The sequence below is a fragment of the Bos indicus genome, chromosome 8, assembly GCF_029378745.1.
Source record: "Bos indicus isolate NIAB-ARS_2022 breed Sahiwal x Tharparkar chromosome 8, NIAB-ARS_B.indTharparkar_mat_pri_1.0, whole genome shotgun sequence".
Taxonomy (NCBI): domain Eukaryota; kingdom Metazoa; phylum Chordata; class Mammalia; order Artiodactyla; family Bovidae; genus Bos; species Bos indicus.
Window position 1 is genome coordinate 50,591,798 of NC_091767.1, and position 25,621 is coordinate 50,617,418.

The 25,621-nt window shown below is 39.8% G+C and overlaps 1 protein-coding gene and 1 non-coding gene across 2 annotated transcripts in view; both read left to right on the forward strand.

The window, feature by feature from the left end:
- RORB (RAR related orphan receptor B) overlaps nt 1–25,621 on the forward strand; it is a 211,237-nt gene that overhangs the window by 88,059 nt on the left and 97,557 nt on the right. The gene's annotated exons all lie outside the window — the stretch shown is intronic.
- Nucleotides 20,729–20,798, forward strand: LOC139184711 (small nucleolar RNA U2-30). Its single transcript, XR_011568276.1, has one exon. It is a non-coding gene; the product is annotated as a small nucleolar RNA U2-30 (small nucleolar RNA).

Sequence of the window (25,621 nt, forward strand, 5' to 3'; positions counted from 1 at the left end):
ATCATCTTGTTAACCCTTTAAAATTACTTTGTAAAATAGATATTATTCCTCTCATTTTACAAACAAGGATGCTGAGGCTCAGTGGCAGTTCTAGGATTTCTCAGTGGACACATCCCCCTGGAAGAGGCAGCTGAAGGACCTGTCGGGTTATGTTTCCTTAATAGGCACATTCCTTTACCTTAAACAGATTATTTATTCACATGGCACTGGCTTAGCACTGCTGCTCCGCTGACCAGAGAAGGTGAGAAACTTTTTCAAAATCCACCAGGTAATATCGGAAGTAGAACAAGGGTGATTTGAATCTATCTGCCTGACATCAAAGTCTGCTCTAATAGAAGGCTTACAAAATGCGCCACCCATAGTAACTTTATTCACTGTTGCAGGCTTCCAAAACTATGTACGTGTCTGGACATACATCCAGGAATAGGCTAACTGTTCCGAAAGGCCCAATTTTTAAAAGATTTGACTGCTCCAGCTGACAGGGCAGTTAACACAGAAAAAAAGTTACACAGTTTCCTCTCTACAAATTAGGGATTTGCCGCCTCAAGTTTTGCACACATTAAAAGTCAGAAGGGGGAGGGATAAAGAGCAGTCTCCCTATGGAGTGGTATAGGGAATATTATATTCCACAGAGTAGGACAGACAAATTGGACACAGACTTCTATGAGAATCACATGAGATAATGTGTGTGAATACATTTTGTAAATGAAAAGGCACTGAGAAATGTAAGCTTGTGTTAGTAATAGCATTATGATTTCTCTGCCTCCGTTCTTAATGAAATAATGGTCTCCTTCAACGTCCTTAGAAGCCAATCCAACGAGTATGTTTCCAGAGAAACAAAATGTAAAGGTAATTGTGGATGTTCGATAAATATTAAAGAGCCTCACTATTTGTGGGAAGCTTCAAGTACATGATTAAGTTGCAGGTGATGGTAAAGGAAACCAGCATGATCTTTAATTATAAAATACTTGTTACGTTTGATTCCAGTAAAATGCAATTACCTTGAAACTTCTGGTTATATCTCACAAGAGGTTATGTTCTGAAGATGAAAGCTTTTGTGGATGGATGTTAGACTCCATTGTTTGGGACTACCTACACCGGTCTGGGCCCCCTGTCTGCAGCAGCTAATCACCATTAACTTGGCAAGCCTTGCAGGAATTCCCAGTTGTGTGCCAGCCATTCTGTGGCCCACCTTGAAGTATGGAAACATCACAGAGTGGGGATAAGGGCAACAGTGGCAGACCAGAACATTAGCTAGGATTAAGGAGAAAGGGACTTAAAGGGAATTCAAGATTTCATAGTGGACAAAAGAAAACTCAGTAGGAGGGAGAAAACGGAACTGTCCTTGCACATGTCACCATGATTATAATACAAATATATATATATAAGACTAACAAGGAAACCTCTGAAGATCAGTTTAGAAAACTATCCATTAGTTTTTACACCTTCATTTTAAATTGAAAATTTTAATCAGTGTCTGTTTTTTTTACCTTGCCTATGGAAGCAATTGATGGGCTAAGGAAATGCTATTTTGAAAGTCTTTTTTTTTTTTTTTTGGTTTCAGAGTGGTAGTTTTCCAAAAACCTTTTATTAAGAACATTCTTATGTGGTAGTGATAACTAACATTTAAGCAGTGCTTACTACATGCCTTGTACTTGCAAGTATATGTTTGTGTGTGTGTGTGTGTGCATTCGGTACTCATGGTGAACCCCTGGAGAAACTGAGACACACTAAATCTGTGTGATTAGTCTCACTAAGGTGATTGTCTCTGGTCACACAGCCTATAATGAGAGGAGTCAGTTTCTGTGACTAGGTGGTCTGGATACAGAGTCTGTGCTCTTATCAATGACACTCATCCAGGTTAGTGCCATAGATGCTTCCAATATATACAGGTTATAAGACACCTATGTCTATGTGATCTGTGTATCTTATGCGCTGACACAACTGAATTGTGCTGGCTTGTTTCTATGTTCATCAGTTTCATCCTGTACAACTGGATTTAGTTTCTTCTCTAACGTCAAAATGGTCTGTAGAAGAGTCCCATCTCCTTTTTAAGAATGTTCAGTTCGGTTCAGTTGTTTAGTCATGTCCGACTCTTTGCAACCCAATGCACTGCAGCATGCCCGGCTTCCCTGTCCATCATCAACTCCTGGAGCTTGCTCAAACTCATGTCCATTAAGTCACTGATGCCATCCAACCACCTCATCCTCTGTTATCCCCTTCTCCTCCTGCCTTTAATCTTTCCCAGCATCTGGGTCTTTTCCAATGAGTCAGTTCTTTGAATCAGCTGGCCAAAGTAATGGAGCTTCAGCTTCAACATCAGTCCTTCCAATGAATATTCAGGATTGATTTCCTTTAGGATTGACTGGTTTGATCTCCTTGCAGTACAAGAGATTCTCAAGATTCTCCGGCACCTCTGTCCAAAAAAAGTACTTGGTATCTTTTCTTTTGCCTTCAAAATTATTTCTATCTTAAATTAGAATTGAGAGCTTAAATGCAGGGTGACCATCAATCTACTTTTAGGAATCCTCCTTTTTTCCACCTCATCCTGCATTTGCCTTAGGGAGTAATGGCAGGCTTCAAAGTCAACGAATCTTAGAAATCCTAAAATATTATCTGGCCTGGCTAGAGAAGCAATTAATCCATACCCACTCTCCCATTATACAAATAAGGAAATTAAGGACCTGGGAGGGTACATGGCTTTGTGCAAGATCATACAGCTAGCAAGTGATAAATACAAAATTGGAACCAAATATTTTGCCTCCTTTAGGGGCATTTTTTAAATTACAGTTGCTGCCTTTCTCCGTACTGAAAGTCTTAGGCCAGTAGGGGTCAGCCAAGAGCAATTCTCTTTCTAAATGTTTAGCCTTGATTCCAGGGACCACTAAGATCATAAGATAAACATAGGGTTCTAGGAAGAACAGGGGCTTCCCAGGTGGCTCAGTTGTAAGGAATCCACCTGCTAAGCAGGAGATTCAGGAGACACGGGTTTAGTCCCTAAGTAGGGAAGATCCCCTGGGAGAGGAAATGACAACTCACTCCAGTAATCTTGCCTGGAAAATTCCATGGACAGAGAAGAGCCTAATGGGCTCCAATCCACACAGTTGCAAGAGTTGGATACAACTGAGCACGCAAGAGATGAGGAAGAACAGGAAAAGTTTAGATTATATTAGGCCATCAAATGTTCACATAAGAAAGTGAATGGTAACAGTTTACAGAGAGTGCGATTAAGACCCAAGCTGAATGTATTCTTTGGGAACAGTCCTTTCAGCATATTATGTGGTTAGGCTTCCCAGGTGGCTCAGTGATAAAGAATCTGCCTGCCAGTGCAGGTGCCACAGAAGACACGGGTTCTATCCCTGCATCAGGAAGATCCCCTGGAAAAAGAAATGGCAACTCACTCTAGTATTCTTGCTAGGATAATCCCATAGTCAGAGGAGCCTAATGGTCTACGGTCCATGGGTTTGCAGAGTCAGACATGACTGAGCAAGCATACGCGAAATGTGTTCAGGTCCAGGGCATGAAAGAATCTAGGAAGTAAGTAGGTTATGAGACCCAGTTGATACAAGGGTCTCATGAATCAATTCTTAAAATTGTGCCATAAAGTGCAGTAAAAAGATTTTATTTTGAATACTAAAATTTTACTTGAAGTAATAGACTCTTTTAAAGATACTTTCAGTTCAATTCAATTCAGTTCAGTCGCTCAGTCGTGTCTGACTCTGCAACCCCGTGGACTGCAGCACATCAAGCTTCTCTGTCCATCACCAACTTCCAGAGCTTACTCAAAGTCATGTCCACTGAGTCAGTGATGCCATCCAACCATCTCATCCTCTGTTGTCCCCTTCGCCTCCCTCCTTCAATCTTTCCCAGCATCAGAGTCTTTACAAATGAGTCAGCTCTTCGCAGCAGGTGGCCAAAGTATTGGAGTTTCAGCTGCAGCATCAGTCCTTCCAATTAATATTCAGGACTGATTTCCTTGAAGATGGACTGGTTGGATTTCTTTGCTGTCCAAGGGACTCTCAAGAGTCTTCTCCAACACCACAGTTCAAAAACATCAATTCTTTGGTGCTCAGCTTTCTTTATAGTCCAACTCTCACATCCATACATGACTACTGGAAAAACCACAGCTTTGACTAGACAAACCTTTGTTGGCAAAGTAATGTCTCTGCTTTTTAATGAACTGTCTAGGTTGTTCATAGCTTTTCTTCCAAGGAGCAAGTGTCTTTTAATTTCATGGTGGCAGTCACCATCTGCAGTGATTTTGGAGCCCAAAAAAATAAAGTCAGCCACTGTTTCCACTGTTTCCCCGTCTTTTTGCCATGAAGTGATGGGACCAGATGCCATGATCTTAGTTTTCTGAATGTTGAGCCTTAAGCCAAATTTTTCACTCTCCTCTTTCAGTTTCATCAAGGGGCTCTTCAGTCCTTCTTCACTTTCTGCTATATGTCACCTGCATATCTGAGGTTATTGATATTTCTCCTGGCAATCTTGATTTCAGCTCATGCTTCATCCAGTCTAGGATTTCTCATGATATACTCTGCATATAAGTTAAAAAAAGCAGGGTGGCAATATACAGCCCTGACATACCCCTTTCCTGATTTGGAACCAGTCTGTTGTTTCATATCCAGTTCTAACTGTTGCTTCCTGACCTGAATACAGATTTCTCAGGAGGCAGGTCAGGTGGTCTGGTATTCCCATCTCCTGAAGAATTTTCTGCAGTTTGTTGTGACCCAGACAGTCAAAGGCTTTGGCATAGTCAATAAATAAGAAGTATATGTTTTTCTGGATCTCTCTTGCTTTTTTGATGATTCAGTGGAGGTTGGCAATTTGATCTCTGGTTCCTCTGCCTTTTCTAAAACCACCTTGAACATCTGGAAGTTCACAGTTCATGTATTGCTGAAGCCTGGCTTGGAGAATTTTGAACTTTACTTTACTAGCGTGTGAGATGAGTGCAATTGTGCGGTAGTTTGAGGATTCTTTGGCATTGCCTTTCTTTGGAATTGGAATGAAAACTGACCTTTTCCAATCCTGTGGCCACTGCTGAGTTTTCCAAAGTTGCTGGCATATTGAGTGCAGCACTTTCACAGCATCATCTTTTAGGATTTGAAATAGCTCACTGGAATTCCATCACCTCCACTAGCTTTGTTCATAGTGATGCTTCCTAAGGCCCACTTGACTTCACATTCCAGGATGTCTGGCTCTAGGTCAGTGATCACACCATCATGGTTATCTGGGTCATGAAGATCTATTTTGTACAGTTCTTCTGTGTATTCTTGCCATCTCTTCTTAATATCTTCTGCTTCTGTTAGGTCCATACCATTTCTGTCCTTTGTTGTGCCCATCTTTGCACAAAAAGTTCCCTTGGTATCTCTAATTTTCTTGAAGAGATTTATGATCTTTCCCACTCTATTGTTTTCCTCTATTTCTTTGCATTGATCACTGAGGAAGGCTTTCTTATGTTTCCTTGCTATTCTTTGGAACTCTGCATTCAAGTGGGTATATCTTTCCCTATCTCCTTTGCTTTTTGCTTCTCTTTTTTCATAGCTATTTGTAAGGCCTCCTCAGACAACCATTTTGCCTTTTTGCATTTCTTTTTCTTGGGGATGGTCTTGATCACTGCCTCCTGTACAATGTCATGAACCTCCATCCATAGTTCTTCAGGCACTCTGATACCTTATTACAGCCATATACATCATTGACTTAGATGAAATGGGACAAGCCCTTGGTCTTTCTACTTGATTTCCATGTGAAGTCTGTTACAGGGCTTCCCAGTTGGCACTAGTGGTGAAGACCTGCCTGCCTGCGCAGGATACATAAAAAGATGCAAGTTATATCCCTGGGTCGGGAAGATCCCTTGGAGCAGGGAATGGCAACCCACTCCTGTATTCTTGCCTGGAGAATCCCATTGACAGAGGAGCCTGGCTGTCTGCAGTCCATAGGCTCACACAGAGTGGGACATGACTGAAGGCACTTGGCATGCATGCATGCACGAAGTCTGTTGTGGTTAAAATCACCACTAGGGTTCTACCTTTCTTCTGAAGTCCACCTAACTTGTTTGCGTAAGTCCCCATCACCAGATAAATCCTCTATCACTTGATGGTGTGTTTTAGCATGTCCTTCTCCGTTTCCTTCTGCCTGTGCTGCCTCACTTCAGCTCAGTAGTCAGCGATCATCTGCAGAAGAAAACAGAGCACTCCTTGACCTTGATTTTATATATATGAGTAGATGAAAACCTCTTGCCAACAAGCCAGTTTATAAACTATATTCATTTTCTATTAATATATATAAATATACACATATATAGAATATAAATATTTTTAGCTGATCAAGTTATGTTTTGTGATTTTTCTAAAACTTACTCCACTGTTTCCTCACCTAGACTAACAAATAATAATTTACATTTAGTACATAATATTTTCAATTTTGACTTGTAGCAAATCTGGCATGGAACTTAAAACTAGATAGATGGAAATTGCTGAGCAATAGCAAAACTACTGTTTATTTACTGATACATTAATGATGATTTACACATTGCAAAGCATACTTTACTTTTCCCTTTTTAAGTTTCTTTCTTTTTTGCATTTGTCTGCTTTAGATTGCTGGCAGCATCTTTTAGCATTGCTAAAGGGCTGAATTCCCAAAGGCTTTCCTCTCTAAATCGTAGCATTGTTAACTGAACTCTGCTGGTTGGGCCTTTCTCTTCTTATAAAAAGCTATAAGGTGAGTTTAATTGAGGCACCAATTAAAATGTTGATGGTAAATACTTTTCCATGGGAGATGGAAAAGTAGTTCTGTTTGCTTGAGAATGTAAATTGCGTCATGAACTTGAGAAGCATTTTTCCTATCATGTCACATTCACTGCAGTAGAAGAGAGTATTTTATAAAACACTGACTCTTTTGAAAATACTAGATTTTGATTTCAACTTGTGTCTATCAGCCTTTGCTCACTTCTCTCAGTGGAGTCTGTGTTCCATCTGGGTAGACTTATTTGTCCAAGAAACATTGGAAGGCATTTCAGAATCACCTAATATGGCTTTTGTTTAGAAAGCAAAACTTGGAAATGGCACAACTGTAGTAAGCCTCAATAAGAGTGTAACCAAAGGGATAAGGAAATCATCAGTTTGAGATAAACTTTCCTGTTACACCAAAGAGTCTCAAAAAAATGCATGAAATACACATGAATTTTTCTATGCTAATTCGCTAAGCCAGTGTTACCTGTTGCCAAGATTTGCATGAGTATTCAAAAAAAAATGAAATTATTCTGGTATCTTGCCCCTTTGTTCTCCTAGTTTTGAGATATAAGTGACACATGTCAATTGTGCAAGTTTAGTGTTCAGCTCAGTCACTCAGTCATGTCCGACTCTTTGAGACCCCATGGACTGCAGCGTGTCAGGCTTCCCTGTCCATCACCAACTCCTGGAGCTTGCTCAAACTCATGTTCATAGAGTCAGTGATGCCATCCAACCATCTCATCCTCTGTTGTCCCCTTCTCCTCCTGCCCTCAACCTTTCCCAGCATCAGGGTCTTTTCAAATGAGTCAGCTCTTTGCAGCAGGTGGCCAAAGTATTGGAGTTTCAGGGGCAGCATCAGTCCTTCCAATTAATATTCAGGACTGATTTCCTTTAGGATGGACTGATTGAATCTCCTTGCTGTCCAAGGGACTCTCAAGAGTCTTCTCCAACACCACAGTTCAAAAGCATCAATTCTTTGGTGATCAGCTTTCTTTATGGTCCAACTCTCACATCCATACATGACTACCGGAAAAACCACAGCTTTGACTAGACAGACCTCTGTTGGCAAAGTAATGTCTCTGCTTTTTAATGAACTGTCTAGGTTGTTCATAGCTTTTCTTCCAAGGAGCAAGCATCTTTTAATTTCATGGTGGCAATCACCACCTACAGTGATTTTGAAGCCCCAAAAATAAAGTCTTTCACTGTTTCCCTGTCTATTTGCCATGAAGTGTTGGGACCAGATGCCATGATCTTAGTTTTCTGAATGTTGAGTTTTAAGCCAACTTTTTCACTCTCCTCTTTCACTTTCATCAAGAGGCTCTTCAGTTCTTCACTTCCTGCAGTAAGTGTGGTGTCATCTGCATATCTGAGGTTATTGATATTTCTCCCGACAATCCTGATTTCAGCTTGTGCTTCATCCAGTCCAGGATTTCTCATTATGTACTCTGCATATAAGTTAAAAAAGCAGGGTGGCAATATAAAGCCTTGACATACTCCTTTCCCGATTTGGAACCAGTCTGTTTTTCTATGTCCAGTTCTAACTGTTGCTTCTTGATCTGCATACAGATTTCTCAGGAGGCAGGTCAGGTGGTCTGGTATTCCCATCTCTTTAAGAGTATACAGTGTGATGATTTCATACACATATGTATTGCAAAATTATTACTACAATAAAGCTATTTAACATATCACATTATTATTATTACATAATAATTATTATTTACATAATAAATTATATAATTATTATTTTGTTGTTATGGTGAGAATGTTTCAGATCTACTCTGTTAGCAACTTTCAATTATACAATACAGTGTTATTAACTATATCCATCAGGCTAGGCATTAGATCCCCAGAACTTATTCATCTTATAACTGGAAGTCTATAGCCTTTGAGCAACATCTCCTGCATGTCTGTAACTCCCCATCTCCTGCAGCTACCATTTCAGTCTGCTTCTATGAGCTTGGCTTTTTTAGATTCCATATATAAGTGAGATCATTCAGTATTTGTCTTTCTCTGACTTATTTCACAGATCTTGCCCCTTGATTGGTACCCAGAATCATCTTTCCAAAATTATTACCTAGAAAACAGCGTAAAACCAACACTGAAGTCCTTTTAGTATACTAATTCCTTGTGGCTATGGGCTTCCCTAGTGGCTCAGACCGTAAAGAATCTGCCTGCAATGCAGAAGAATAGAGGATTCTATCCCTGGGTCAGGTAGATCCCCTGGAGAAGGGAATGGCTACCCACTCGAGTATTCTTGCCTGGAGAATGTCATGGCCAGAGGAGCCTGATGGGTTACAGTCCACAGGATGGCAATGAGTTGGACACACCTGAGCAACTTCCATTACTTTCACTATGGGAAAATTAAAAAGAGAATGTTACTGTCTTCCTGTTACTGCTAATCCTCCAAAAGAATTCTATAATAATTTTTAAGGAATATACTATTCTTCCAAGAAAGGAATTAAGACCACCAAAGTTTATTCATCAGGGATGGTAAATCAAGCAGCTGTTTGTATCCTCTTCTGGGGGCTGAAAGAAACTCCTGGTCCTAAACATTTTTCAGAATCAGCTCAGGAAAGTGGCAAGAACACTCAATGTACCAGTGATTTATAAGGATATTACACTCCCTTGGGAAAGTCCCTGAAATAAATCATGCCTCAGTTACTTTGTGCAAAGTGAATTTTTATAACAGCTATAGTAGAAGAGAGGAAAATTTCTATAGTAAGTCTGGAAATAAGTAAGGGAACGTCATGGGCTTTTTAGAATCAAATATTCCATTGAATCTCTAGAAGTGAATGAAGTTTTGTTCTGTCAAGCTGTGGAAAAGGAGCCAGATGTTCTGGTGGGCAAACAGCTTGACTCCTTCCCTCTACCCTAGAGACTCAAGTCTCTGACCTTGGTAACACAGAATTCCAAAGAACCTGCACATCTCCTCTGGGTTCCTAAGTGGAAGTAAGGATGTATTACTAGCTTCTGTCTTGCCTTATGAAAATTAACCAGCATCTTAAGAATGTCAGCTCATCCCTTCCAAAGGATCTATACAGTAAAGTTTCATGCAGTCTCAGGCATTTAAAATGTTACCACACCATATAAATCAACTATACTTCAATTGAAAAAAAAAAATCGTTGTCAAAGGTGGGGGCAGTGAAATAGGATCCAGAAGGCCTACTCTTTCTTGAGCTGTAAACAAGCATTTCCTATGTGCTCCACTCCTACATCAGCTGATTAATAAAACTAAGACCAGTTTCAGAATAGAGATGGAAAGAGATCATTTACTAAGGAAACCAGATTTGTTTTGTTTTTTTATCTCTTATCCCAGGAACTTAAGATCAAAGGAAAGCTATTAACAAGTGAGGTTTGCCAGCAATAAATTGATTGCCTTTACAACCTCACCAGAATGACAAGAAATAGCTCCATGGGCTTGAGAGGGAAAAGTTTGCAGACCTCAGCCCAAAATGCAAAGGAGCAAGAGGCATTAACAATAAAACATGAGCCCACATGCACCTCTTCAAATATTCCACTCTCCCTACAACTGTATCTGTATCAGTCTATTCAAAGGCTCCAGTCTGTGTAACTCTCGGTGAAATTCTCTCTTAATGAAGTGATGCCCCTGAGAGCCAAGCATTATTTGATATTGAATTCATGACTACCATTAGGCATTAGAACACAGGGCATCCCTCTAATGGATTATTTGATTGTATATTTTATGCCACTCTTTCTCTAGAGCTTTAGAAACTCAAAGACACCTGCAATACACTTTATGCATGTGTAGATTGTTATTTTACATCTTAAAAATAGCACTGCTATTTTATTTCTTAAAGCCTGTACTCATGAAGCGAAATAAAAAATTCTCAGCCATATCAATCAGTTGAAAAAAATCAGATTCCTTGGATTTGTAGTGACAATATAAATATTCTATCGTCTATTCAGTGTCTATTTATATCTCCTCTTGAACTTCCCAGCATGGATGAAATATTTCATTCTGTCAGAAGAAGTAACACCCAAAATAAGATTACCTTTTAAGTAGAATGGGAAAAGTTTATGACTAGTTTGCTTAAGTTGTTAGGCTATGATATTAATACGACCAGGATTTCAGGTTCAAAGTATGAACCTGTTAGCTATCTGGGTTAATTTGCCTCCTACTTATTCTCTAAAATCAGCTTCCAGATGGCTTTTGTTATGTTTACAAAAAAGAACTCGACCAAGAGGGTAAATGGACCAGTGGAAATTGTCACTGATATGAGAAAAATGGCTCAGACGCCATGCCCTACTAATGGCAGGTAACAAATTCCAGTGCCACTTAAAAATGTGAGCACATTATTAAATTGAAGAGAACGCTACAAAGGTTACAAATTGGCAGACTGCCTGCCAAATACTCCCAACAATATTATTTTGTTTTGCCCCTATAGTGTTTTTAAAACACTTGAGTCAGTTACCAAAGTTCAAAAATTGGAAGATATCACACAAAATCCTGGGTTGCTTCTATGTCTACAGTCCTACTCAGTAACTTCAGCTGGATCTGAGCAGCACCTGCTCCTTTGGATAGAGTGTGTGCTTTCTAGTTCGCTACAGTCCGCACCACACCCCACTCTTGTGCTTATCTCCCTTCTACTATATATGTTACCTCCCCAAGCCTCAGACAGTACTGGTACTTGAGCTTATGATCTCCTGCGTGTCTCCTGCATGCATGTGTGCTAAGTTGCTTCAGTTGTGTCCAATTCTGTGAGACGCTATGGACTGCAGCCCACCAGGCTCCTTGTCCGTGGGATTCTCCAGGCAAGAATACTGGAGTGGGTTGCCATGTCTTCCTCCAAGGGATCTTCCTGACCCAGGGATCAAACCTTCTCTCTTATGTCTCTTATGTCTCCTGCATTGGCAGACAGGTTCTTTACCAATAGCACCACCTGAGAAGCCCATGATCCCCTGAGGTTCTTATATACACAATATGAACAGTTGTAGGATCTGAATCTGGAGGATGGCATGGCAACTCACTCTGGTATTCTTGCCTAGAGAATCCCCATGGACAGAGGAACCTGGCAGGCTAGAGTCCTTGGGGTTGCAGAGTTGGACAAGACTGAGCGACAAAGCACAGGATCTGAGTAGCTTATTTTGGAGGGGAAAAAGATCCACTCATTTAGTTGATGTCAATATTTGATTTGAAATTATAGAAAAGTGAGAGCTGCTGTATCTTCAAGGAAAGACTCAAGAACTTGAACTACTGTGGCTGTCTTGCTCATATCTCTGCCTGGGATTGTTTGTCCGAAGGTCTCTATGCTTGCATTAGCAGCTGTGTGTTACACAGACTGGGCCCTGTTATGTGCAAATGAATGGTGGAGAATGTATCTCTAGCTCCCCCTACCCATCCTCTTTCCATAAAAATCTACAAGGCTTACACACTTCCAGATCAGACACAAACCTTCTTTCCAACCCGTAGATGTTCCTCTAGGGCTCAGGCCAGTGTTTCTGTAAAGAAATTTGCTGTGGCCTCAGTAGATGGCTAATAAAGCAGTTTATGGACTAAAGGTCCAGCTTGCACCACACAGACAATTTCCAAAGCTGCACATGTCCCAACAATCTTCCCCAAACATCCTGACAGTCTCTGTGGACCTATTGATCTGTTTTCTGTACCTAATCCTGGAATTGTTTATATTTCCAAGTGCTCATTATTTTATTTGATTTACTAATTCTGCAGATAATCATTTATCTGCCAAAAAAATTGTTTTGTCTAGTCAAGTAGACTTCTAAAATGTACCCTTAGGTTGATGATCTCTCAGTTACAGAAGACAAGCAATTCAGACCACAAATCAGCTTTATCCTTCCTGAGGCATAGCATCTAAGGAGCAAATACTGTTTAGCTCTAAACCTCTCTGCTTTTTGAGCCAATGTTGGCTGGGTTGCAGTATGCTATGTGTCAGTTCTGGTGGGCAAGTCTACAAGTTAAAGATGTCTCTTTCCTCTGTAAGGCAGAATTCAGCATTTGCTCAGCTGGAAAAAAAAAACTCATTAAGAAATAGGTTGAGAGCTTTGATGGCATTGCTTAAGTTTATGCAAACGTTGTCTCTGTGTAGAGCAGGTACATATTGAAGCTTACCTGTCAGGAATCTTATGATGGTGAGGAAACCTTGCAGAGGACTTAGCTTGTGCTGTCCCTCTGTGTGCCAGTCTTTATTTATTTTCAATTGAAAGATGATTGCTTTACAGTATTGTGTTGGTTTCTGCCATACATCAATATGAATCAGCCATGAGTACAAACATGTCCCCTCCCTTTAAAACCTCCCTCCCACCTTACACCTCATCCCATCTCTCTAGGCTGTCACAGAGCCCCAGTTTGAGTTCCCTGAATCATACAGCAAATTCTCACTGTGTGTGCCTGTCTTGATGATCATAAACTTTCTCTGTAACCTTGAGACTATAGCTGGACAGGCTGAGAGTTAAAAGCCACTGATATCACTAAATGAGCTATTGCTGGTAGATTCAGCATAGTGAATCATATAGAAGTCTATTCCCATCTTCTGTGTAGTCTTACTATTTATATGAGCCTTGCCTTATTTTTTTTTAAATTACTTCTGTGTCATTTCAGCAGCCCTGTAGACAGTATGATGGAGTGGTGGAGAGTTTCTTTGGAGCCAGTCTGTCTGGGGTTGTATTGGCTGCATGATCTTAGGCAAGGCAAGATATTTCTCTTCTCTATGCCTCAGTTTCCTCATGCAAAATGGGTATTAGGAAAATATAACCACTTATAAGGTTGCTGTGAGGATAAATGAGATGATAATGAAACAGTGACTAACTCAGTATAATGACTGGCATGTAAGTAAACACTCACTTAAATGTTGATTTCTTATTATTTCTCCAGGAAGCACAGTGTGCTAGGCTCTAAAGAGAGCTGTCTGGGAGTTTCATGGTGCCATTCAATGCATTGAAAAGGTTTTCTATTGATTCAAGTGTCTACTGTTCTTCATGTCAGCTCAGTATCACAGAGGATAGCATTAAGAACACACTCGGCTAGACATTACTTTATTCCATTTAAAGTCATTGTTTATTGATAATGGAGACACATGCTCTGCAACAGTTTCAATTTACTCTTCAGTGACTATTGTCACAGACCTTCAAACTAATGGAGCTTTAAACAAAAGGGAAGCAGAAGTGGAACGAGCCTGGGGGCTGCCTTCAAAGTGAGATTGCTGGGTAAATGGCAAAAGCTTCTGGCACTGGAACTGGCTATCAGTAGATGTGAAGCTGGGTTGTTGCGTACGAAATAACCATACATAAAGTGTTTCGTGTTGAATACATGTATCTATGTGGCTCAGTCCCTTCACTGTTCACCTGAAACTACCACAACATTGTTACTCAGCTATACCCCAATAAGAATAAAAAGGTTTTTAAAAAAGTGCTTCATGCTGAAAATGACAATACTCCCAGGGCCCTGGTGAACTAGGGTCTCATGCCCCTTTCAATCTCAGCATTAATGTGGTGGTCCAACCAGAGACCCTTGGGATAATAATGGAAGAGTCATACAATCTATTTATGCACAAAGTGTTGCTTGAAGACTGAATAAATACTATCTCATACAGATACTGGGTTAGCCAAAAAAATTCATTCAGGTTTTTCCATAAGGTCTTATGGAAAACTCGAGCAGACTTTGTGGCCAACCCAATACATTTAGATACTTTATTTAGGGTATTATAACTGGGATTACTCCCAATCAACAGATTCTGAAAGTACAGCTTAAGATGATCTGAAAACCTGCCTGACCTGTGCGTGTGTATGTGTGTGTGTTCAGTCGTATCCGACTCAGGTGAACCTGTAGCCTATGAGGTTCCTCTGTCCATGGAATTTTCCAGGCAAGACTTCTGGAATGGGTTGCTATTTCCTACTCCAATGTCTTTTTAGTCCAAATTTTGGAAACCACTCTCCTTAGGCTAATTTCAAAAAATATAGGAGAACAAAAGAGTAATATATGAAAAACAACAGTATATGGCATTCTTCAAAGGTTGAATAACCACATTTTATAGAGAGCTTGAAGGCAGGAGGAAAAGGGGATTACAGAGGATGAAATGGTTGCATGGCATCGTCGACTCAATGAACATGAGTTTGAGCAAGCTCTGGGAAATGGTAAAGGACAGAGAAGGCTGGCATGATGCAGTCCCTGGGGCTGCAAAAAGTCAGACATGCCTGAGTGACTGAATGACAACAACATAAAGAATAGAAGCAAGTATCTGCTCTTGGATTTTTCTTAAGCAAAATTATAAATTATTGGGAGGTTATGAAATTGAATATCTCTTGCCATTCAGTAATCTTGGTAAGCCTCTTCCTTTCTCTGAATTTTGTCTTAGACGGAGTGCAGCTGACAGCTAGAGACAACTCTTGGTTTTTTCCTAGCCACTAGACTATGAAGAATCTCCTCGTGGGTACTATCCTGTCGGTCACTGCTTCTGCCCCAATCCCATTAGAAGTTATTCACATTTGGCTTTCAACTAATTCTTTTAGGTTTGTGCATATTATCACTCTATGTAAGTGTGTGAGCATTTGACTCTTTTAAAGTATCTACACCTCACTCTTTTTAAAAAAATTATTTTTAGAACAATTTTCAGTTTATAGTAAAATTGAAGGGAAGGTACAGAGATTTCCCCAATGCCCTCTTGCCTGCACGCATGCATAGCCTCCCTCATTACCAGCATCACTCACCAGAATGGTACATACTTTACCAAGGATGAACCCACAGTGACACATCACCCAAAGTGCATAGTTTACCGTAGGGTTCACACTCGGTGTTGGCTTGAATAAATGTATAATGACATGAATCTATCACTATAATATCATATAGAGTATTTTCACTGCCTCCAAAATTCTCATCCCTCCTCACTCCTTACAGACACAGCACTCTTCTTCCACAGAGGATATTAGCACTGAAGATATCCATAATGTATCAAAGTGTCAATGATCCACAGATCCCAATGGCATATGAAACTCTAGAACTAATAAAGTAACTTATATTGTAAAGAAACGCATTTAACTTATTTTTATTTGTACTATTGACTCTGGAAAAATAGAATTGTATGTGTATGTGTGTGTGCATGATTTACATGTGCATTTTCATAATATTTTATTTTAGGAATACTTATTTCTGCTTCTGTGTTATACCACCCCACATGGGCAAAATTGAAATCTATCTGCATCTGGCAAATGTTTTTTATTTATGTTTTGCCATGTACTTTAAGATTGAAGTAGAGATTGTGACAGAAACCCTGATAATATGTACTAACATCACTCAGGAGATTGGTCAAATTAAACACAATTTTTAACTTTGGTTTAATCATAAAATTAACAACATACTCCTCTCTTACCTATGTCAGAGAAGATGCATTGTCCTGTTTCTTTATCCTCTGCTCCGTATCAAAAGTCTTGTCTGACATCGACTCCTAACCCATGTGTCCGTTGTCTTAATACCAACATTAGCTGGTAATACCTTGAAGAGCAGATTGTTTAACTTTGGGTTTTACTTTCCCCATCAATAAAATTAACAACAGCATCATCTAAGCTATCAGTGGTGTAATGAAAGATAGGAATACTTATAAATTAATAAAGATAAAATTATTGAAGGCGATTTTCGCCTCGGTTGACTCATAGTACTCTGAATGGACAGTTTCAGGATTTGGGTTTGCACTGGTCAGAACTTTAATGCCCAAGTCAGATAAAATTCATATCAGCTCTCCTGACCACTTCCCAGTGGAAGAAATGAAATTCTATATTAAAAGTTACTTTTATATGAGAACATCTGCCACTTCTGAAAATGAAATAATTTGATTGGTTTTTATTTTTTGAATGATTCAAGTATTGCCAGACTACCTGGATGAACTTGAAATGAGCCACTTATCTATTTTATGTTATGTTGCTTTCTGTGTTTTTCAATCGTATCTGATTTAACTCCACGATGGATCTCCAAGTATCTCAGTTAGCCTTACTGCCTAACAAACTAGCCCAACAACTTTGTTATTGTTTAGTCACTCAGTCATGTCTGAATCTTTTGCAACCCCATGGACAGTAGCCTTCCAGGAGCCTCTGGCCATGGGATTTCCCAGAGAAGAATACTGGAGTCGGTGGCCATTTCCTTTCCTGGGGGATCTTCCTAACCCAGGGATCAAACCCTTGTCTCTTGCATTGGTAGGTGGGTTCTTTACCCCTGAGCCACCAGGAAAGCCCCAAAACTTAGGGGCTTTCAAAAACAAATATGTGTTATTAATTGTAATTCTGTGGATCAGCTGGGCAGTTCTTTTGTCGAGCCAGTTTAGCTGATCTTCAAAGTCAACTGACAATTCAGCTGAGAAAGGATGGTCCTGGATGGCCTTCCCTGTCTGGTGTTTGGGGAGTTGGGTGGTCAAGGGGACTTCAGCTGGCCTGACATCCTCCAGTAGGCTAGCCTACTAATCAGCAACAGAGGGCAAGTCCCAGCACATGTCAAGCCTCTGCTTCTGTCAAATTTGCTCTTAACCCATTAGCCAAAGCATGTCACATCACCAAGGCTAGAGTTAGTGTGGAAGACACTCCCCAAATGTGTGTGTATATAGAGATATGAAACTTTGGTTGCCATTCCTGCTAGCATTATAAACCTGTTCAGTCACTGGGTCTTCTTTTTTGAAAAGCCATTCTAATATAATTCTGTATAAACTGTCACAAGATTCTGATCATTTCTCCCTTTTCACCAGGGCTCCTGAGCTACAGGAGTCTATGTTGCAGAATTTTATTTATAATAAGGTTTCTTTGAATTTAGAAGACCACTTTCAAAATATCTAATGAAAGCAGGAGGATACAGTGGCAAAAATATGGCACTAGGCCTAAGCAGGCATGCTTTCTCACCAGCATGATGTGGGGTGAGTGAGGTAATTAGGACAAGTCCCTCCCTTTCAGTGAGAATCAATTTGTTCACCTGGAAAATCAGGGACTGGGGTAAAGCCTCCACCTGACTTTGCTATTCTACAACTCTAAAAGGGCCTGATATGTGCAACAATACAAAATTGATTCAGGGCCTCAATAAACATATGGATATATTTCTCTATAAGGAAAATATTGACCTTGGCAAACTCAGGTTAATAAATTTTGATATTTGCCTCAAAATAAATCAATACCCACTTTTTATCTTCACATAAAGTAATACTTTTATGAGCCAAAGCTAGTGATGGAAATGAATTTGCCTCTAATCCTAATAAATGCATTATATATAATGTAATATTATTACAGATCATCATTCATTATGGCTGGACATTCTTTGATTTAGAACAAGGGTATTATACTCTTAATTCATCATTCAGTTAACTTTTCTTCTGAAGGAAAGATTAAAAAAACATTTCTCATTCTTTTGGGACCATTAGTACATGAAATAGTATATTCATTACATAAGAACACTCAGAGCTTTTAAGCTATCAATGGAATCTTGTTTAGTCAGCTAAAGTACATGTATTACCTTGTTGTATGGGTACAAAGTGATTCAAAGCAAGATACCTTTTAATCCTCTGAGGAAAACAGTTGCATATTTCTCTGGCCTGCTTTCACTGTTAACGTTTCCTATTTCTTCTTGTTTTCCTTTGGATTTGGCACTGACCATTAGATGAGGTTTTTTTTTTTTTTTCTAAACAAGGAACTCAGAAAGAAATGAAGGCTCTATGTACCTGCTTAGCAAAAAATTATTCTGACTATAATTTTTCTCCAAAATGAAACACAATATTAACATTCACAGAGTAGCACAGGTAGAACTCATTGACCATTCCATTATAGAGCTCTTAAAAACATCCCTTTAAAAAATTGCTAATATTTGAGGTCAGAATATTCCTTGGAATCATTTGTCCTCAGACTCAGTATAAGGAATTAGTAATTTTCTAAAATTAAAAAAATGTTGTAAAAAAAAAAAAAAGGAGTATGTCAAGGCTGTATATTGTCACCCTGCTTATTAAACTTATATGCAGAGTACATCATGAGAAACGCTGGGCTGGAAGAAGCACAAGCTGGAATCAAGATTGCCAGGAGAAATATCAATAACTCAGATATGCAGATGACACCACCCTTATGGCAGAAAGTGAAGAGGAACTAAAAAGCCTCTTGATGAAAGTGAAAGAGGAGAGTGAAAGCTGGCTTAAAGCTCAACATTCAGAAAACGAAGATCATGGCATCTGGCCCCATCGCTTCATGGGAAATAGATGGGGAAACAGTATCACTTTATTTTGGGGGGCTCCAAAATCACTGCAGATGGTGACTGCAGCCATGAAATTAAAAGACGCTTACTCCTTGGAAGGAAAGTTATGACCAACCTAGATAGCATATTCAAAAGCAGAGACATTACTTTGCCAACAAAGGTTCGTCTAATCAAGGCTATGATTTTTCCAGTGGTCAGGTATGGATGTGAGAGTTGGACTGTGAAGAAGGCTGAGCGCCGAAGAATTGATGCTTTTGAACTGTGGTGTTGGAGAAGACTCTTGAGAGTTCCTTGGACTGCAAGGAGATCCAACCAGTCCATTCTGAAGGAGATCAGTCCTGGGTATTCATTGGAAGGACTGATGCTAAAGCTGAAACTCCAGTACTTTGGCCACCTCATGCGAAGAGTTGACTCATTGGAAAAGACTCTGATGCTTGGGAGGGTTTGCGGGCAGAAGGAGAAGGGGACGACAGAGGATGAGATGGCTGGATGGCATCACCAACTCGATGGACGTGAGTTTGAGTGGACTCCAGGAGTTAGTGATGGCCAGGGAGACCTGAGGGCTGCAATTCATGGGGTCGCAAAGAGTCAGACATGACTGAGCAACTGAACTGAACTGAATTTTGTAAAATAGACAGGAAGGGCAAAAAGTGAAATTAAGAAAGTGGGGGACTTCAGTAGTAGATGAATGAATTGGCAATCCTAATTTTAACTGGTTTTTTGTGTGTGTGTCTCTTTACTGTTTCTTCCATTACTGGAACATAACTGCAGAGGTCCCCTTTTTCAACATGACTTACATTTTTTTTCAAAACAGAGTCCCCTTCAGCTCAGTAATAAAGCCCAGACAAGGACTGGATTCAAAGCCTCATTTTGTTAACTACATATTCTAGGACTTTGGACAAGTCACTTTGAGAGCTTCAGACTTCTTCATTCTTTAAATGCTGTCAAGATCTATCACACAGGACATTAGTTAGAATCAAAAATCATTTGTTGTATGGACTGCATCTAGCAAAATGCCTGCTGCTGCTGCTGCTGCTAAGTTGCTTCAATCGTGTCCAACTCTGCGATCCCATAGACGGCAGCCCACTAGGCTCCTCTGTCCCTGGGATTCTCCAGGCAAGAATACTGGAGTGGGTTGCCATTTCCTTCTCCAATGCATGAAAGTGAAAAGTGAAAGTGAAGTCGCTCAGTCGTGCCCGACTCTTAGCGACCCCCTGGCCTGGAGCCTATGAGGCTCCTCCGTCCATGGGATTTTCCAGGCAAGAGTACTGGAGTGGGGTGCCATTGCCTTCTCCGGCAAAATGCCTAGTACTCAGTAAATATTAGTTTTCTTTTCCATGCTTTCCTTCTGTATCTCCATGTCCATTAAACCAAAGTTTAAAGGAAAGAAAGAAACCACAGGACAGGGGCATCAGGGGGTCTTCTCACGTGCCTTCCTATCTATCCCACTCTCTCCTCTCTCAAGGATCTGCTGCAGGTGGGGTGGTGGGGATCTCTACAAGCATCACATCTTCCTCAGAGAAGTATTTTCTAACCAGAAGCCGGGGTGGGTCTCCTACTATGCACTCCCTGTTCTTCTCTGCACTTTGCACACTTGCTACTCATTCATTACAATGATTGACTTTCTGTTACTGCTAAGAACATAGACTTCTGTGTCAGACTGCCTAGATTCAAATTCCACCTCCTCCACTTATTATCTATGTGACCTTAGGCAAGTTACTTACTCTTTCTGTGCCTCAGTTTCCTCATCTGTAACATGAATATTACCTACCTCAGTGGGCTGTGGGTGGGGGTGTAAGAAAGGCTGATCAGTTCTGAGCAATGATGAAAATGTTTTACTACTGACCTTTATAGCTATGAAGCTTTCTATACTTGATCTGAGCTCAGAATTTAAATTTTTAAAAAAATAAATATGCTGTTGATAGACTGATTACTTTTGGATCAATCACCAGTCCTAAACTGGAATATAAAATATTTTATCAGTTATGTATAACAGTATTTGCTTCTAGTCCAATAACTGTGACACTTGAACCTCAGCTCGATCTTAGCTCAATTCCTGATTCTACCACTTACATGTTATGTGACTCTGGGAAATTTTCTTAGCCTCCATAATCTCACCTGTAAATGCTAGTCATACAGATTTGCACACAGTAAGCTCAGTCCACGGTTTGCTGTCATATGAGTGAGACCTCTGGCCCATCCATCTCTGTATTCTGTCCCTCACCAGACACCAAAGGGTATTTTGGAGAGTACAGTATTGCCCTTCAGGAGTTAATTGTAATTTCACTTTAGAAAGCTTCCTATTCTGCATGATTTGGGTATTTTAAAAGAAATCCCAGCACCAACTGAATGGCAGTGAAAGAAGGGAACAATGAAGGCACCTTCCACCAAGCACTAGAAAGCACTGAAATTTCTAGCTGTATTCAGCTCTTGTAAAATGAACTTTAATGTAGGCTGGACTTCTAAAATTCAACTATCCCAATAAGGCCTTTAAAAAAATATTCAAATCTTCAGTTGGGACCATGATACTCTAGGCATGTGAATGAATGGCTTTCCATTGTGTGTCAATGTCTACTGAATGGGGAAAACATCATGCTCTTCTCATTAATTCTCTTTTTAAAATAAGTCCCTTTGCTTTAAAAGATGTTTTGGGAGGACACAAACCTTGTGCACACTCTAGGTACAAAAAAAAGGGAAAATTTAGATTTATGATGAAAACATAAAATCAAGCTGTAAGCATTCTAAATTTAATGTGGATAGCGGATACTATACTAAGTGGACTTAGATCATAAAGTCCTGATGACTAGTCTGATTATTTATCTTACTTTCCAAAAGTGTTGTGGTTGAGATAAAAGAAAAAAAGGATAGAGAGAGATGTTCTTATGGAATTTTAAATTGTTTTTCATATAAAGCATGTTTTTCTCAAAGCCGGATTTACCTAAATTCACTGACAGCTGGAAGTCAAATGTATTCACATTAAATTGTCTACATCACAAGATTCCAGTAGATAAAATACATTTCATTCATTAATGTAGAAGAGACCCTAACTCCTGTATTTAACCAAATATGTTTCTCATCATTTCTAATGCTTAGAGAGGGGTATGTGAGAGAGAGAGAAGAGAGAGAGAGATGATGGTCGGTTCTTTTTCATTTGACAGTGTATCATTTTTTAGGTTTGCTTTCTGTTTGGTTTTGCAAAATAGGAAGAGGCTGACCATCTACAATGGCCCAGATTTTGATAGTTCAGGAAGTGACCATAACCATCTCCACTTACTTTCTCTGGAGCCTTCCATCTCCTGCTTCAGTGTTCCTACATTCCTGGAAAACAAAACAAAACAAAAAAAAACTTTAAGAATAGTAAGACAAGGGTTCCTTTTATTGCTAGAGAGAGCATAGTACCTAGAGTAGAAAAATTTATTCAAGATTCTCAAGCTCCACCCCAGACCAACTGAACCAGAATCTGTATTTTAAAAAGTGATTTGTGTGAACATTAAAGCTTAAGAAGTAGTGCCCTAGGAGGTCGCTCACACTGGCCACCTCCAACCCCAGGGTCTTTGGAGAATCCCTGTGACATTACAGTAGAATTTGTAGAACTGGAGAGTAAGAAACAGCCAAGGGTGTCAAGAAAACATTCATAGCTCACTACTCATTGGACAAATTCTCTAGGAATAGGTGACTTAAGGGCTGTGAAAGTGGAGGATTTCAAGGAGGAATGCAGATACTACCTGTTTGTAATTGGAGAAACCAGACCACAGGTGTATAGTGATAGTTAGGACCAAGTCTCAAAACCTATAAATGATGACAGGAGGCACTGGTGAGCCTGTTCAAAATCCACAGTTGAGGGGTGAAGAGAGAGAGGAAGCTGGGGGATGCTATAGTGGCAAGTCTGTGAGGAGCTTGCCAAACCTTAGGAAAGTTGTGTGTGTGTGCACAGACTGATTCTTGAGCTGACAATAGTCACACCAGTTTTCTACCCCTTCAGAGGTCTGGCCAGCTTCTTACAGTAACCAAGTATAGCCCTTCATTCATCCATAAGTCAACTATCTGGCAATGTTATTTCTCCTGATATGCATCAGAAACTTTGCTTAATTCAATTCAATATGTATTTATTGATTGAATATATTAGGCACCATAACTATGACTCAATTTTTTAATTAAAAAAAAGAACTTCCAAATAGTCAAAATCGGTGACCAAGTTCATCAGTAAAGCTCGTAATTCTCCCATGTAGAATCAGGGTAGGCCTAATTCTGAACCTACGTTTATTTATCTATTTTATTCCACTGTACATACAATTCTGTACACACATGAATTTGAGCAAACTCTGGAAGATAGTGGAGGACAGAAGAGCATGATACGCTGCAGTCCATGGGGTCGCAAAGAGTTGGATACGACTTTGTGAACAACAACAACAACACACAATTCTAGCAAGCTTGGTTATCTGGTTTCCAAGTCCTCCATGGAAGGCGTAAAGGGACAGGGCAGCCAATGCTATTGCTACAGGAAATCGCACTGATCCAGCCAGAAGAGCAATAGATTGTCCATAAATAGAGGACCAGAGATGTATAAATAGAAGACACGAGAGCTCAAAAAGCTCCGCTGTCTGGAGTCTTTTTTTTTTTTTTGGTAGCTATTACATGTCCATGCACCTCACAGGACCTGGGCCTTGAAATGTTATACCAATGCAATTGATTCTTAAAAGGGAGTCAGTCTTCACAGAAAGTTACATCATATTCCCAACACAATTTGAAAAAAAAAAAAAAAATGAAAGAAATTCCCTGGCTGTCCAGTGGTTAGGACTCAGACTTCACACTTTCATTACTGGGGGTCCAGGGTTCAATCTCTAGTCAGGAAACTAAGATACTGCAAGCCACCTGGCATAGCCAGAAAAAGAAGAATGAAAATTATGTAACATATTGTAGGAAGCTCTCCATGCAGAGAGGCTCTGGAAGAAAAATCAGGGTGCTTGAAAGGGCAGCCCAGCATTTTAGAGGAATTTGCAAAGGCTCAAGCTATAAAATTCGGGATATGGGCGGCTTTAATATGTTTTCAAAAGGATCAAACTTACCTGGGATAATATTAATATATTTAAATAAGGAACACTGCCTCTGATGGACTCTAATTTCCACTATCTGCCTTTTACGTGAATGAGACGTTTGTACAAGCTTGTACATTCGTGAATATACACAGCATTTCCCATCACATCTGAGGACACAGAGCTGTTAGCACACTCCTCATATTTCAACCCCTGTTTCTAGGTTCTTGAGCATTAATTCAATTAAGCCTCCAATAAGCTGCAAACAGAAGAATCATGGCCCTTATTTGTCTGCTCCTTAAGAATATTCAGAAATAGGGGTATCTGGGCGGGGGGCGGGGGAAGCTGCTTTAGTTAAACAAAATATGCAACAATTAATTCTCACCGAAAAATTGGAATATCTGTTTGTAAAGTATCATGGAAATTATAAACACAATCAACATATAGTAGTATATTGATTTGGTGTATTTAGTACAAATATGTGTATTATATCATGTTATTGCACCCATAAACTAGAGAGAGAAAGGGAGAGAAACAGAACTATGTCAGGAAAAATTCTTAAAAAATACACTAAATATTCAACAGTGTTTTTTCTCCTCTGGGAAATAGAATTACTTGCATATTTACTTTCTTCTTTACATCTCTGCATTCTATGAAGTTTTTGCAAAAAACACAAGCATGCGTGTGCACACACAAACACACACACACAATACCAGTACTTCTGTTCGGAAGGAAAGGAAGAAAAGACGAGAAGAGGGAGAGAGAGAGGAAGGAAAGAAGAAAGGAAGAATGGGAGGGAGAGATGGAGGATCTGGTGAGGAAAACTGGCCCACTGATCCCTGAAGTGCCACTTAGCCTTGCAAGTTCCCTCATCCTTCTCAATAGGAGTACCCTGCCCCTTTTTATTAATGACACTTCCCTGTCACTGTCATTGATTATTCCACACACCCAGTCCCTGAGACTGTCCCTTTTTGGTAGCTGATAAAACCAAAGCATAAGAATAAAAACATGCAAAGCCACAAAGCTAGCTGTAGTACAGCCAGAGGCTGGGGACACCCACCAGGTGGATCACTCTCCCAGCAACTCAAGGTTCTCTGTGACTCTCTTCTGTTCCATATGTGGTCAGGTTGTTTTCCAATTTGGAAACACACCTGTGAACCAAAAACCAATCCTGAGCTCATACTGAAGATCATCCCGTCATGAGTTGGGGCAAATTAGGACAGGCTGGAGAAAGAGAAGACATGGGTGCAGGCAGCTCATTTGAAAAAGCTGTCCTGCAGCTCATTCATTGCTCAAAATAAGCAGGGCATTCATCATCTAAATAGGTAGTTTTATTTTCTCTCTTCTAAACATGCCCTTTCTGTATATGCTGTTTAAGGCTAAACAGTATAAAACAGGATTGACATTATGTAATTACTTGCCTTTTACACTGTGCTAACTTAATTTACTTTTCATTTTCAGGTATTTAAGAGACCATTATTTTCCCATCAGACTTTACTGTCTGCCAATTAAAGGGTTAGATGGATGAGGTAGAAAGAGAATATTGTTAAGGAAGGTTTCAGGTAGACATATTGAAAACAACAGCTTTATACCATTTTCCTTTCATTAAAGTCAGAATTTTTTTTTTTTTTTGGCCAGTTTGCCAGTTTATGTGATACCCTCTGTGCATAATATGT